This window comes from Anabrus simplex, chromosome 4 (genome assembly GCF_040414725.1).
Source record: "Anabrus simplex isolate iqAnaSimp1 chromosome 4, ASM4041472v1, whole genome shotgun sequence".
Taxonomy (NCBI): domain Eukaryota; kingdom Metazoa; phylum Arthropoda; class Insecta; order Orthoptera; family Tettigoniidae; genus Anabrus; species Anabrus simplex.
This window is the reverse complement of record NC_090268.1, coordinates 331,937,368-331,950,952: the sequence shown is the minus strand read 5'-3', so window position 1 is coordinate 331,950,952 and position 13,585 is coordinate 331,937,368. Positions and strand designations below refer to the sequence as shown.

The window sequence follows — 13,585 nt, the reverse complement described above, 5'->3', positions numbered from 1 at the left end:
GGCTCAGAAATAAATTTGAAACATAGCATGATGTACAGCTCATCAGATTCTATATAGATGATTGCGGAGCATAGTTACTGAACCTCGTACTGCGGTGATAGCGATGCCATGAAGTCGTGTCCGGTAGAGACCACGAGAATCGTAATGTTGTACAAGAAATTTAGGGATTGTGTCTCTAGCACCGATCACGAGTCCATGGATGGAGATGTTGTCTAGGTGATATTTGCTTTTATAATAATTTATGGTTGGCTGATAAATCAATTTCTTTTCGGTGTCCACCTCCTCTTCAGGCTGGCCAATGTGCGACTCGAAGCATACAGTAGGATCTAAGATCGGTCCTTACTTGCTAGTTGGTTGAGAGGCTATTATTCAATACGCCTGTTACTCTCATCAGCAGCTAGGCCAGAAACTTCTTACTGCACTGCGACACGGTGATCTCTCAGTGAATTCGCAAACATGTGCTGTATCGAATGATGGTGGGAATTTCTCAATACCTCCCCTTGAGGACAGGCACCCAGGACATGGGCAAGGGTTTCGTGCTCTCTGTGGCAATGCTGACAGAGGGTGCTGTCCTGGAACCATCCTGGCACAGTGCCAACAATGCACACATTCGCCGTTATCTTGATGGCCTCACTACATTCCACACCACATAGGATAAGCCTCGGTGATTTCTTATCCATTTGTTCCATGGCATGTATTCCTGGGAGAGCTCAATGCCGTTTACTTTGTGCAGCAGCTTCATCCATGACTGAACTTCTCTGTCTCATAGTAACATTCCTTACATTGGGAAGATGGCTACTTTTGGACATAACTTGATCATTCAATTCTATACCTAGATCTTGCGTACAAGTCAGATGTTCTTGCTCCAAGTTCCTAGTTGCATTAATGTAGCCATTTCTTGCAATCATTAATTTATTACAAATGTTAATATGCTGCAGTTTGGCTTCCCAAGTAGCGTGAAACACTGAGGCCTTTATACTTCCCTTCGGTTTACACCAAGTGATCCAGCTGGTATTTGCATTATTTCTTTAGTTCTGCTCTTTAGTATTTTATCTGCATCTGTCAGAAAAATGTGAGGAAGCTTCTTCAGGGAAGTAACTTGGAGTGGGTAAATAAGAGTAAGTGATATTGAACTATTTAAAATTGAAAATTTCTGGTCAGATTGCAACAATGGTGAGCTAACAAGGGTATCAATCTTGTTTTGCATCTTGTTAAGTACAGCTTGTGGATCCAGTTTTTAAGTTCATTAATGAAGTTCACCCCTGAGTAGTGAACTGCACTTCCATTGCACTGTGATTTCATTTCATAGTCATCATTTAAGGGGATATTCTCCTCTGTTAATTCTGCATTGAATTGAACTTTGTTAAAAGGCGCTCTATAAAGGTTGAGGGCATAAGAAATAAATTTAGAGCTTGAACAGTTTAATCTTTAGAATAATGACGAAGAATATTTTTGATCACTCCAAGTGGGGTTTAAAATAAAATTTAAAGTTGCTAGTTTGTTGTTAATCTCGTGTGATGAGATAAGTCTGCAGTCTTCTTAAAGCACATTGTAGGAGTGAGGAAGAGTGCTCGAAGTTAAGTAGCAGTATTTATATTAGCTAGAAGATGTAATCAATAAAATGTTTCTTTGTTATTATTCTAAAGATTAAGCTGTATAAGCTCCAAGCTAATTTCTTACACCCTCAACCAATACAGGGCACCTTTTAACAAGGTTCAATTCAATGCAGTAATAATTGTGTTCTTATAGAACTACTAATATGCAACTTGTTACCACATTTTTAAACAAGGACATTCATAAAAGTATATAAATTAGGACTGTTTGTAAGGCTTTATAAAGGCTTTATTATATTTTAACTACTGCCATCCCTCTCGCTCATTTTTCGATGCATGTACCTACAATATCATCCTCACATTTATAATTTGTAATTTTTCTTTTAAAAAAATACTACAATTAAGTGCAATCAGGATCCTCATTTATTATCTTTCAGGTTTGAGATTAAGGCTGAAGATGCCCTTAAAAAAAGGGCAAAACATGTCCCTATAATTTACTGAATAAGTTTTAATTCTTAATTAAAATTATTCTTTATGTACTAAATAGCTGGAATTTAATAAACATTAATATTTCATTGGCTTTAATGTACAATTCAGTACGGACCAAAATATGAGAATTATAAAGTGTAACGAGTGTTTTTTGGCGGGGAGTGGGAAGGTGAAGTGAAAGTGGGTAGCACATTGAAAGCTGGTGTGGTTTGTGGAGGGGAATTCCTAGAGAGAACATAGGGAGGGCTTGAGTTTGTTTGTGTAGTGGGATTATTGATATTTTAGGAATGAAAATGTTAGATAATTTATTTATATCCAACTGAAGTGTTTGTATTAATTTTGGTAACTGTTCTGATAGGGGATTCTGTGTTTCGATCTCATTGTTTAGGTTTCGTTCTTTATTAAACTGCTGATCTAAATGAATGTAAATATTTTCTAACTCCGTCATCAATTTTCCCTTTTCGATTTTTCTGATTATTCTTAAATCTCTCTCTATGGTTGTGAAACAGTGTCCAGTTTCTTGCATGTGAGCACTCAGTGTGGAATGTTTATTATGTTTTGCTGCATTAACATATTCTAGGTATCTAGTAAGAAAACTTCGGTCAGTTTGGCCAACGTACGAAAATTCGCATTCTGCACAAGTGATTATGTGGATTCCTTGATATTGGTTATTGTTTGAATTTACCTTATTATGATTGAAAAAAAAAAGTTTGTGTTTTGGGTTTTAAAGGCAATATTGATTTCTCATTTTCTTATAGGATTAGTGACTTGGTATATGGCTGGATTAGTAAAAGTAAATGTTGCAAACTTGGATTTCTTGGTTTTATCTGGGATGAGATTAATAGCCATTTTCAGTTTCACCTTATTGATGATCTTATTGACCATTTCTGTTTTATAACCATTGATTAAAGCTAGGTCCTTTATGAAATTGAGCTCCTTCCTTTAGGGCTCTGTAAACCAAACAAAAAAAGCCGCTTGTTTATGAGATTTAGGATGGAGTGATTCATTTTTAATTGTTACAGGGACATACATCAGTTTTCTATAAATTTGAAAATCAAATTTGTTTCCTGTATGCTGCCCAGAAAATTTATTGAGTTAATGTTTTCCTCCTCTTTAGTGAATTTTATGTTGCAGTCGAGATTATTTAAGAAGTCTAGAATTTTCTCACTGTTATTTTGTTTACTGTCTATTATGACAAAGGTGTTGTACACGTATCTCAGCGATAGACACAGCCATTTTATGTTTGTCAATATTTTGTTATGTTCCAAATGTTCCATATAAACGTTAGCTAATATGCCTGATGCGGGATCTCCCATTCCCAAACACATCTAATGGTATATTTTTCTACTGAATGTGAAATAATTGTTGTTTAAAATGAATCTTAATAAGTTAATAAATTCTTCAATTTTGAACTTGCTAGATGAACTTGACTAGATGAAGTTTGATGATATTAAGAGTTTCATTGATCAGTATGCTTGGGTACATATTAGTTATATCAAACAAACACATTTTATAGTGTGGTTGTAAGCTGAATTTATTAAGTTTGTCACAAAATTCTATTGAATTATTGATTGTGTATTCATTATTAAACTTATAGTACTTTTTCAGGAATAGATGTATGAATTTAAATGTTTTATACGACTGTTGATCATAGGCCGTATAGGTATGTTAGCTTTGTGGACCTTGGGCAGAGCCTAGGCCATTGGTAACTTTGGGTTGATGTTTATCATTTTCTGGTATTCCTGCTCATTAGAAAGAAAAGTGGAATTTTAAAGTAATTTCGTTAAGTTCCGCTGAATCCTGATTTTAGGATCTTTCTGCATTACCGAGTAGGCTCTATCTGAAAAAAGTTCTTCTACTTTATTAACATAGTCTTGTTTATTTAATAGAAGTGTGTTTCACCTTTGTCTACTTTAGTTACTATTACGTTACTTTCATTAATTTTAGTCCTATGTATAAAACATCTAAATTCATACATCAATTCCTGAAAGAGCACTGTAAGTTTAATAATGAATCCACAATCAATAATTCAATAGAATTTTGTGACCAACATAATAAATTCAGCTTACAACCACACTATAAGATGTGTTCGTTTGATATAACTAATATGTACCCAAGCATACTGATCAATGAAACTCTTAATATCATCAAACTTCATCTAGTCAAGTTCATCTAGCAAGTTCAAAATTGAAGAATTTATTAACTTATTAAGATTCATTTTAAACAACAATTATTTCACATTCAATAGAAAAATATACCATCAGATGTGTTTGGGAATGGGAGATCCCGCATCAGGCATATTAGCTAACGTTTATATGGAACATTTGGAACATAACAAAATATTGACAAACATAAAATGGCTGTGTCTATCGCTGAGATACGTGTACAACACCTTTGTCATAATAGACAGTAAACAAAATAACAGTGAGAAAATTCTAGACTTCTTAAATAATCTCGACTGTAACATAAAATTCACTAAAGAGGAGGAAAACATTAACTCAATAAATTTTCTGGGCAGCATACAGGAAACAAATTTGATTTTCAAATTTATAGAAAACTGATGTATGCCCCTGTAACAATTGAAAATGAATCACTCCATCCTAAAGCTCACAAACAAGCGGCTTTTTTTTTTTTAGTTTGGTTTACCGAATCCTAAAAATTCCTCTTACAAACAACAGTTTAAGGAAGGAGCTCAATTTCATAAAGGACCTAGCTTTAATCAATAGTTATAAAAGAGAAATGGTCAATAAGATCAATAAGGTGAAACTGAAAATGGCTACTAATCTCATCCCAGATAAAACTAAGAAATCCAAGATTGCAACATTTACTTTTACTAATCCAGCCATATACCAAGTCACTAATCCTATAAGAAAATGAGAAATCAATATTGCCTTTAAAACCCAAAACCCAAACCGATTTTTTTTTTTTCAATCATAGTAAGGTAAATTCAAACAATAACCAATATCAAGGATCAGGAATCTACAGAATCACTTGTACAGAATGCAAATTTTCATACGTTAGCCAAACTGGCCGAAGTTTTCTTACTAGATACCCTAATGCAGCAAAACATAATAAACATTCTGCAATGAGTGCTCACATGTGAGAAACTGGACACTGTTTCAAAACCATAGAGAGAGATTTAAGAATAATCAGAAAAACTGAAAAGGGAAAACTGATGACAGAGTTAGAAAATATTTACATTAATTTAGATCAGCAGTTTAATATAGAAACCTAAATGATGAGATCGAAGTAAAGAATCCCCTATCAGAACAGTTCCCAAAATTAATAGAAATACCTAAGTCAGACATAAATTAATTTTCTAACATTTCCATTTCTAAAAATATTAATAATCCCATTATACAAACAAACTCAACCCTCCCTATGCTCCCTCTAGGCGTTCCCCTCCACAAACCACATCAGCTTTCAATGAGCTGCCCATTTCCACTTCCCCTTCCGACTCCCCACCAAAACGCATTCACTCATACAATACAAGGAGTGCAAACGGAGCGACAAGCATTTGTCACCAAGCTGTAAACACTACCAGACATATAGGCAACAGTCAGAGGGGTAAGTGAAAATTCTTTTTAAGGCGAGGCTCACACAGATTAACAGAAGATATTTACACGTAATTTTTCCTCGTTACAGATATATCAACAAGCTCAAGTCTAAATTTGGAGGGTTTATATCAAATTTCAACTTTAAGTTAGAGCGTTTCTGGCTTACGTCAGGCAGAAAGATATAAAAGACCAAGGTCAGGAACCACAGCCAGAAAGGCTAGGATATAAAAGATCAAGGTCAGGAACCACCCTTGTTAGTGTGATTGCTGCCTGCGAGACCGATTACCTCAGATCGAGTACGGGTATTTCAGTTGCCTTGAAAAAGAATACTGCAATGTATTCGAAATGTCGGCAAACTGTACGTAATGTACAGATAACAACAAGACGGTTCAACCCGGAAAGTAAACTAAATAATTCTACACACCGTGGAAGCTTCGCCTTTAAGATATTTTAATTAATTAAGATTGTCAAAAAATTTGGTAAAATAGCGTATGTTTGTAAAGTAGCATAAATTATTTCAAAGTTCAAGGACAAGATCCTAATCAGCCTAGAGTAACTATAATGGCTGATGATGCTCAGAAAAAGAGCGAAACATGTACCATGTATAACAATTTAGTAAGGATGTAATCCTATGTATTGTATAGGTGGATTGTAATAAACCATTGTATTTTTACATCATAACTGATCTTCAATACGGGTTCTAAAATGAGAATAGTTACTTGTAACTCACACAGCTAATCGAACCCAAAACCTAATCGCTTCATTTGGTTGGGAACAATTTGATCATCCTCCGTATAGCCCCAACCTAGTGACTACCACTTGTTCCTGCACTTGAAAAAGCATTTAGGTCAGCACCATGACGATAATTATGACCAAAAAACTACTGTGCTGAAGTAGCTGGCACATCAGGCGGCGGATTTCTATGAGGATGGAATTCAGAAGCTGGTTTCACGATATGACTACTGCCTTAATATGCTTGGAACTTATGTCGAGAAGTAGTTTAAAGTACAGGCTTACATGCAAAAAAGGAATTGTTTAAAAAATTGCATTATTTCCTGTTACGGTACTAACTTAAAAAACATGCCTTGTAAGTTGGACAAGAGGGAATCTATGGAGTAAAACACCACCACTAGCAGGCAGAATTCAAAGTCACATCATCATGAAAATGCCATGGGCCAGTAAAGGGCACTAATGCCATATTCCCCAATGATACATGGGATTATTTTGTCTCAAATAGAATACGTGATGAGATAATATACTCCACAAATTTAGAATGATGGTGCATTGCTAGTATGAAGAACTCCATTACACCAGGATGCCAGAATGATATTTCTGTACACGTCAAACCCACCAGTCATCAGCAGTATCTCCATTACAATAGTTTTCACCCATGTCACACAAAACAATCTCTACCACTCAGCCTTACCATCTGTGGCAAACATATTTGTTCAACCTCTGAAGCCCATGCCTCCTTCAACAAACATCTGAGGAGACCTTTACTGCTAGCGGTTAACCCACCCAACTGGTTGACCAGCAAATCTCCTGGGCTATGAACTCTATCACCAGCAAGCAACCTAACCCCTTTCATAACCATATACAGTATCATCCTGCTTTAAACAAAATCAATCACTAAGTAATGAACGTAGGTTTTTGTGGCTCACAGTATTAACATAAATAAATGAATACTGGATTAAAGCCACTATGTTTATTTAATGAAGCCGAGCTTTCAGCCAAATTGCATTGGCCTTCATCAGGGTAACTTAAATTATGCTTCCGACAGTGAGCACAGAAATTCAAAGAAACGTGGAAGTCATGGCCGTACTATCCACAGCCTACCCCACTAATAGGACTCAAGGATCGTCGTGCTGTAACTCACCGCCCTCTGTTGACGGTTTTGTGAGCGCATTCCACTGTTCCATCGTGGTGTTATGCATGTATTTCTGCAGTACAGGTCTCCATGTATTTGATAACTTGAAGCCATCTTCCCTGTTGATGTTATTTGGGTGCAGCTCTATCTCTATGGCTTCTCTTACCAGTCGAGCATAGAAGTCTTTTACAGGCGCGATGACCTTCACCTGGTCCTTGAGTCCTATTAGTGGGGTAGACCATGGATAGTAGGGCTATGACTTCCACATTTCTTTGAATTTCTTTGGTCACGGTCGGAAGCATAATTTAACTTGCCCCGATGAAGGCCAATGCATTTTGGCTGAAAGCTCGGCTTCATTAAATCAACATAGTGGCTTTAAATCCAGTATTCATTTACTTATTTACATTAAAATCAATCACTATTTAAAGCAATCAATCTTCACTCTACACCTGTGATTTTCTTCCAAAAATCCCCACAGTTACATTTAGATATCGGCCAAAGACAGACAAGGGCCAGGAAGGGCGTAAAAATGAAAAAAAATCCCTAGGGCCAGTAAAGAATAAGAGTTGACCAAGATAGGTAGGATAGGATAGATGGAAGTGAGGAGCCTGGCACAAATAAGGGGAAACAATACTATGATTTGGCTAAGGACCCCGTGGTCTCCAACCCACGCTCCCAAGTTGAGCCCCTACGGCCCCTTTTAGTCTCATCTTACGACATACCTCCAGGATAGCAGAATGATATTTCTGTACATGTCAAACCCACCAGTCATCAGCAGTATCTCCATTAAAATAGTTTTCACCAACGTCACATGAAACGATCTCTACCATTCAGCCTTGCCATCTGGGGTAAACAGATTTCTTCAACCTCTGAAGCCTCCTACAACAAAAATATGAGGAGACCATTACTGCTAGGAGTTAACACACCCAATTGGTTGACCACCCTCCACCTCCTTCTGGCTCTTTTTGCTGTGAGCACAGCCGCTGTAAGGCCTGCTGTTTACATGTATCAAGAACAATTTTCAAAAGCAGCATCATGAACAAGTCTTACCCCATAACAGGTTGTCATGACTGCACTTCATCCAGCATAATCTACCAGCTTCAATGCAGACTCTTACCAGCTTGCTGTGTTGATTAACTAAAGACCAAAACCAAAACCCATGGCACTTAACACCCTTGAAAGGGCCTTGGCCTGCCCAGCGACTGCTGTTCAGCCCGAAGGCCTGCAGATAACGAGGGGTCGTGTGGTCAGCACGACGCATCCTCTCGGCCGTTATTCTGGGCTTTTGAGACCGGGGCCACCATCTCACCGTCAGATAGCTCCTCAATTATAATCATGTAGGCTGAGTGGACCTCGAACCAGCTCTCAGGTCAAGAGAAAAATCTCTGACCTGGCCGGGAATCGAATTCGGGGCTTCGGGCAAGAGGCAGGCACGCTACCCCTACACCACGGGGCTGCCATATTGGTTAACTAACAACAAATTAATCAAATGAATATTCAGCCACTGCAGTACCTGCAAAATGCCGAAATGGATCTTCCTATCCCCATACACACCCAGCGCCATCAAACCATTTCTGATGATTGTTTCACTGTTAACGTCCTTAAACACTGACCACCAACCTCCCACCTTCTCTCCCTTAGAGATTCCGAAGTTGGATATCTATTTTTTTTTTCTAGTTGTTTTACGTCGCACCAACACAGATAGGTCTTATGGCGACGATGGGACAGGGAAGGGCTGGGAGTGGGAAGGAAGCGGCCGTGGCCTTAATTAAGGTACAGCCCCAGCATTTGCCTGGTGTGAAAATGGGAAACCACGGAAAACCATTTTCAGGGCTGCCGACAGTGGGGTTCGAACCTACTATCTCCCGAATACTGGACACTGACCGCACTTAAGCGACTGCAGCTATCGAGCTCGGTGAGTTGGATATCAACTGGTGCTCAGGTCCAGGGAAGCACCTGGCCTTAACATTAGATAACTGCTGCCTTTTTATTTTACATTCTCCTGTCTCCCCACTTCCTTTACCTCACACAGTGTTTACTTGCCAGCAATGCCCACTACCATTATTATCCTATCCTCTACTGATGAAGGGTGTAGCCGAAAATTTTGGATTCATGTCTTTCTTTTATGTGTACTTTATCAACGCGTTCTTACACAGCAAGTTGCTGCTCTCAATGTTTCCTACACTTATATACATATATACGGTATGCGCCAAAATATACAGGACTTATTTTCACACAGTGCGCATGCCTGAGCATCGCAGGTTATAAACTTCATTTTCCTTGTCCGTATTGAAGATCTACTTGTGATACAATTCCTTTAGTTTTGTCAATTGCCACCTTTCCAATACAATAAAAATATAGTACAAACTTACATATTTATTATGATGACCATATAAATATGTAAGTTTGTACTATATTTTTATTGTATTGAAAAGGTGGCAATTGACAAAAACTAAAGGAATTGCCTGAACATCTGCGTGTTGTTACATCGCCATGATGAATTGTTAGTCGTGTAAAGAACGTTGTGCTCTGTGATTGGAAGTGACAATGGGTCTCACGACGGAGAAAAAAGTGTTTAGAGTGGAGTATTATTTTCGCTCGTATGGAAAAGGTTATCAAGGTGGGCCGAGTTTAAAGTTAGCGGCGGAATTATATCATGAACACTTCAATATGCCAGCACCTAGCAACACAGTTACGCTATCTATTGTTAAAAAATTTTGTCGTACGGGTAGTGTATTGTGTTAACGCAAGGGAATTCTGGTAGGCCAGTAACTGTGTCCACAAATGAAAATCATGGACGTGTCCTCAATTAGGTGCTGCAGTCTCCAAAGCGAAGTCTTCGGCGAACAGCCCTGAAATTACAGTTAACCAGGAACGCTATAGGAACATGGTGATCAGGCCATTTATTCAGGATCTAAGAAGGTTTTGTCATGTCAGGAACATGCAGATAAATAGACAGTGGTTCCAACAAGATGGGGCGACCTGCCACACCGCTTGACAGACTATGGCTATGATGCAAGAAACCTTTCCAGGGCGAGTAATTTCCCGCGGGGCTAAGTTCCCCTACCCATCACACTCCCCTGATTTCACACCACCTGATGCTTACTTGTGGGGAATGTTAAAAGAGAAAATTTTCAATTGTCCAGATCCACCCAAAAGTGTGCCTGCATTACGTCAGAAGATAGTCTCGTTCTTTGGGACTCTGCAGCAACCTATGTTCCAGAATATGTTGGAAAACCTGCCTGACCATTATGAACACTGCCTACAGCACAATGGAGCACATTTTGAACATTTACACTATCATCTCGATAAGTAAGGTAATAACATACATACATACATTATCATTATAGACTGTTATGCCTTTCAGCGTTCAGTCTGCAAGCCTCTGTGAATTTACTAAACGTCGCCAAAATCCTCGATTTGCAACTAGAGTTGTGGCCTCATTTAGTTCTATACCTCTTATCTTTAAATCGTTAGAAACTGAGTCTACCCATCGTCGCCTTGGTCTAACTCTACTTCTCTTATCCTCCATAACAGAGTCCATTATTCTCCTAGGTAACTTATCCCCCTCCATTCGCCTCACATGACCCCAACACAGAAGCCGGTTCATGGTTCATGCGTATAGCTTCATCCATAGAGTTCATTCCTAAATTAGCCTTCATCTCCTCATTCCGAGTACCCTCCTGCCATTGTTCCCACCTGTTTGTACCAACAATCATTCTTGCTACTTTCATGTCTGTTACATCTAACTTATGAATAAGATATCCTGAGTCCACCCAGCTTTCGCTCCAGTAAAGCAGAGTTGATCTGAAAACAGACCAATGTAAAGATAGATTCGTCTGGGAGCTGACTTCCTTCTTCCAGAATACTGTTGATCGCAACTGCGAGCTCACTGCATTAGCTTTAATACACCTTGATTCAATCTCACTTACTATATTACCATCCTGGGAGAACACAAATCCTAAATACTTGAAATTAATGACCTGTTCTAGCTTTGTATCACCAATCTGACATTCAATTCTGTTGAATTTCTTACCTACTAACATCAATTTAGTCTTCGAGAGGCTAATTTTCATACCATACTCTTGCACCTATTTTAAAGTTCCAAGATATTAGACTGCAGGCTTTCGGCACAATCTGCCATTAAGACCAAGTCGTCAGCATAGGCCAGACTGCTTACTACATTTCCACCTAACTGAATCCCTCCCTGCCATTTTATACCCTTCAGCAGATGATCCATGTGAACTACGAACAACAAAGGTGAAAGATTACAACCTTGTCTAACCCCTGTAAGTACCCTGAACCAAGAACTCATTCTACCATCAATTCTCACGGAAGCCCAGTTGTCAACGTAAATGCCTTTGATTGATTTTAATAATCTACCTTTAATTTCATAGTCCCCCAGTATAGCGAACATCTTTTCCTTTGGTACCCTGTCATATACTTTCTCTAGATCTACGAAACATAAACACAACTGCCTACTCCTATCGTTGCATTTTTCAATTACCTGGCGCATACTGAAAATCTGACCCTGACAGCCTCTCTGTGGTCTGAAACTACACTGGTTTTCTTCCAACTTCCTCTCAATGACTGATCGCACCCTCCCTTCCAAGATGCCAGTGAATACTTTGCCTAGTATACTAATCAATGAGATACCGCGATAGTTGTTGCAATCCTTCCTCTTCCCTTGCTTATAGATAGGTGCAATTACTGCTTTTGTCCAATCTGAAGGTATCTTACCAACACTCCATGCTAATTTTACTACTCTATGAAGCCATTTTATCCCTGCCTTCCCACTATACTTCACCGTTTCAGGTCTAATTTCATCTATTCCTGCTGCTTTATGACAATGGAGTTTATTTACCATCCTTTCCACTTCCTCAAGCGAAATTTCACCAACATAACTTTCCTCCTCCCCATGAGCTTGGCTGTTCGTAACACCACCAGGATTATTTCCTTTTATATTGAGAATATGTTCAAAATATTCCCTCCACATCTCCAGTGATTCCCTGGGATCTATTATGAGTTCACCTGAATTACTCAAACACTGTTTATTTCTTTCTTCCTTTCCTTCCTAAGATTCTTTATTACTGTCCAGAAAGGTTTCCCTGGTAATTGACCTAACCTTTCCAGGTTATTACCAAAATTTTCCCAGGACTTCTTTTTGGATTCAACAACTATTTGTTTCGCTCTGTTTCTTTAATCTACGTACAAATCCCTGTCTGCCTCGGTCCTTGTTTGGAGCCATTTCCGATAAGCCTTCTTTTTTTTTTACAAGCTGCTCTCACTTCATCATTCCACCAAGATGTTCGCCTTTTCCCATCTTTACACACAGTTATTCTTACTGTCTACTGTTCGAAACTTCTCACTAATCATATCCACGTACTTCTAATTTCCTCGTCCTGGAGATTTTCTACCCTGATTTGTTTGCAGACAGATTTCACTTTCTCTACCCTAGGCCTAGAGATAGTTAGTTTACTACAGATCAGATAATGGTCTGTATCATTGAAAAATCCCCGAAAAACTTGTAAATTCCTAACAGATTTCCTGAATTCGAAGTCGGTTAAGATATAGTCTATTATGGATCTGATACTCCTAGCCTCCCATGTGTAGCGGTTAATAGCCTTATGCTTGAAGAATGTATTCGTAACTGCTAAACCCATACTAGCACAGAAGTCCAGCAAACGCTTCCTATTCCCATTAGCTTCCATATCTTCCCCACATTGACCAATCACCCTTTCGTATCCTTCATTCTATTCCCAACTCTTGCATTGAAATTGCCCATTAGTACTATTCTACCCTTACTGTTGACCCTGACCACGATGTCACTCAATGCTTCATAAAACTTGTCAACTTCATCCTCATCTGCACCCTCACATGGTGAATACACGTAGACAATTCTAGTCCTCATTCCTCCAACTGACAAATCTACCCGCATCATTCGCTTGCTTTTGTGCCTAACAGGAACTATGTTGCGTGCAATGGTATTTCTGATAAAGAGCCCTACCCCAGACTCTGCCCTTCCCTTTCTACACCCGTCAAGTCCTATCACTTCCTCGTTATCTCCCCTTACCCGAATATCACTTACTCCTAGCACATCCAGATGCTTCCTCTTTGCT

At 38.6% G+C, this 13,585-nt stretch overlaps 1 protein-coding gene across 2 annotated transcripts in view; it reads right to left on the bottom strand.

Annotated features, from left to right (window-relative positions):
• The window catches only part of LOC136871961 (protein BANP), a 223,920-nt gene that overhangs the window by 185,931 nt on the left and 24,404 nt on the right, over positions 1–13,585 (bottom strand). The gene's annotated exons all lie outside the window — the stretch shown is intronic.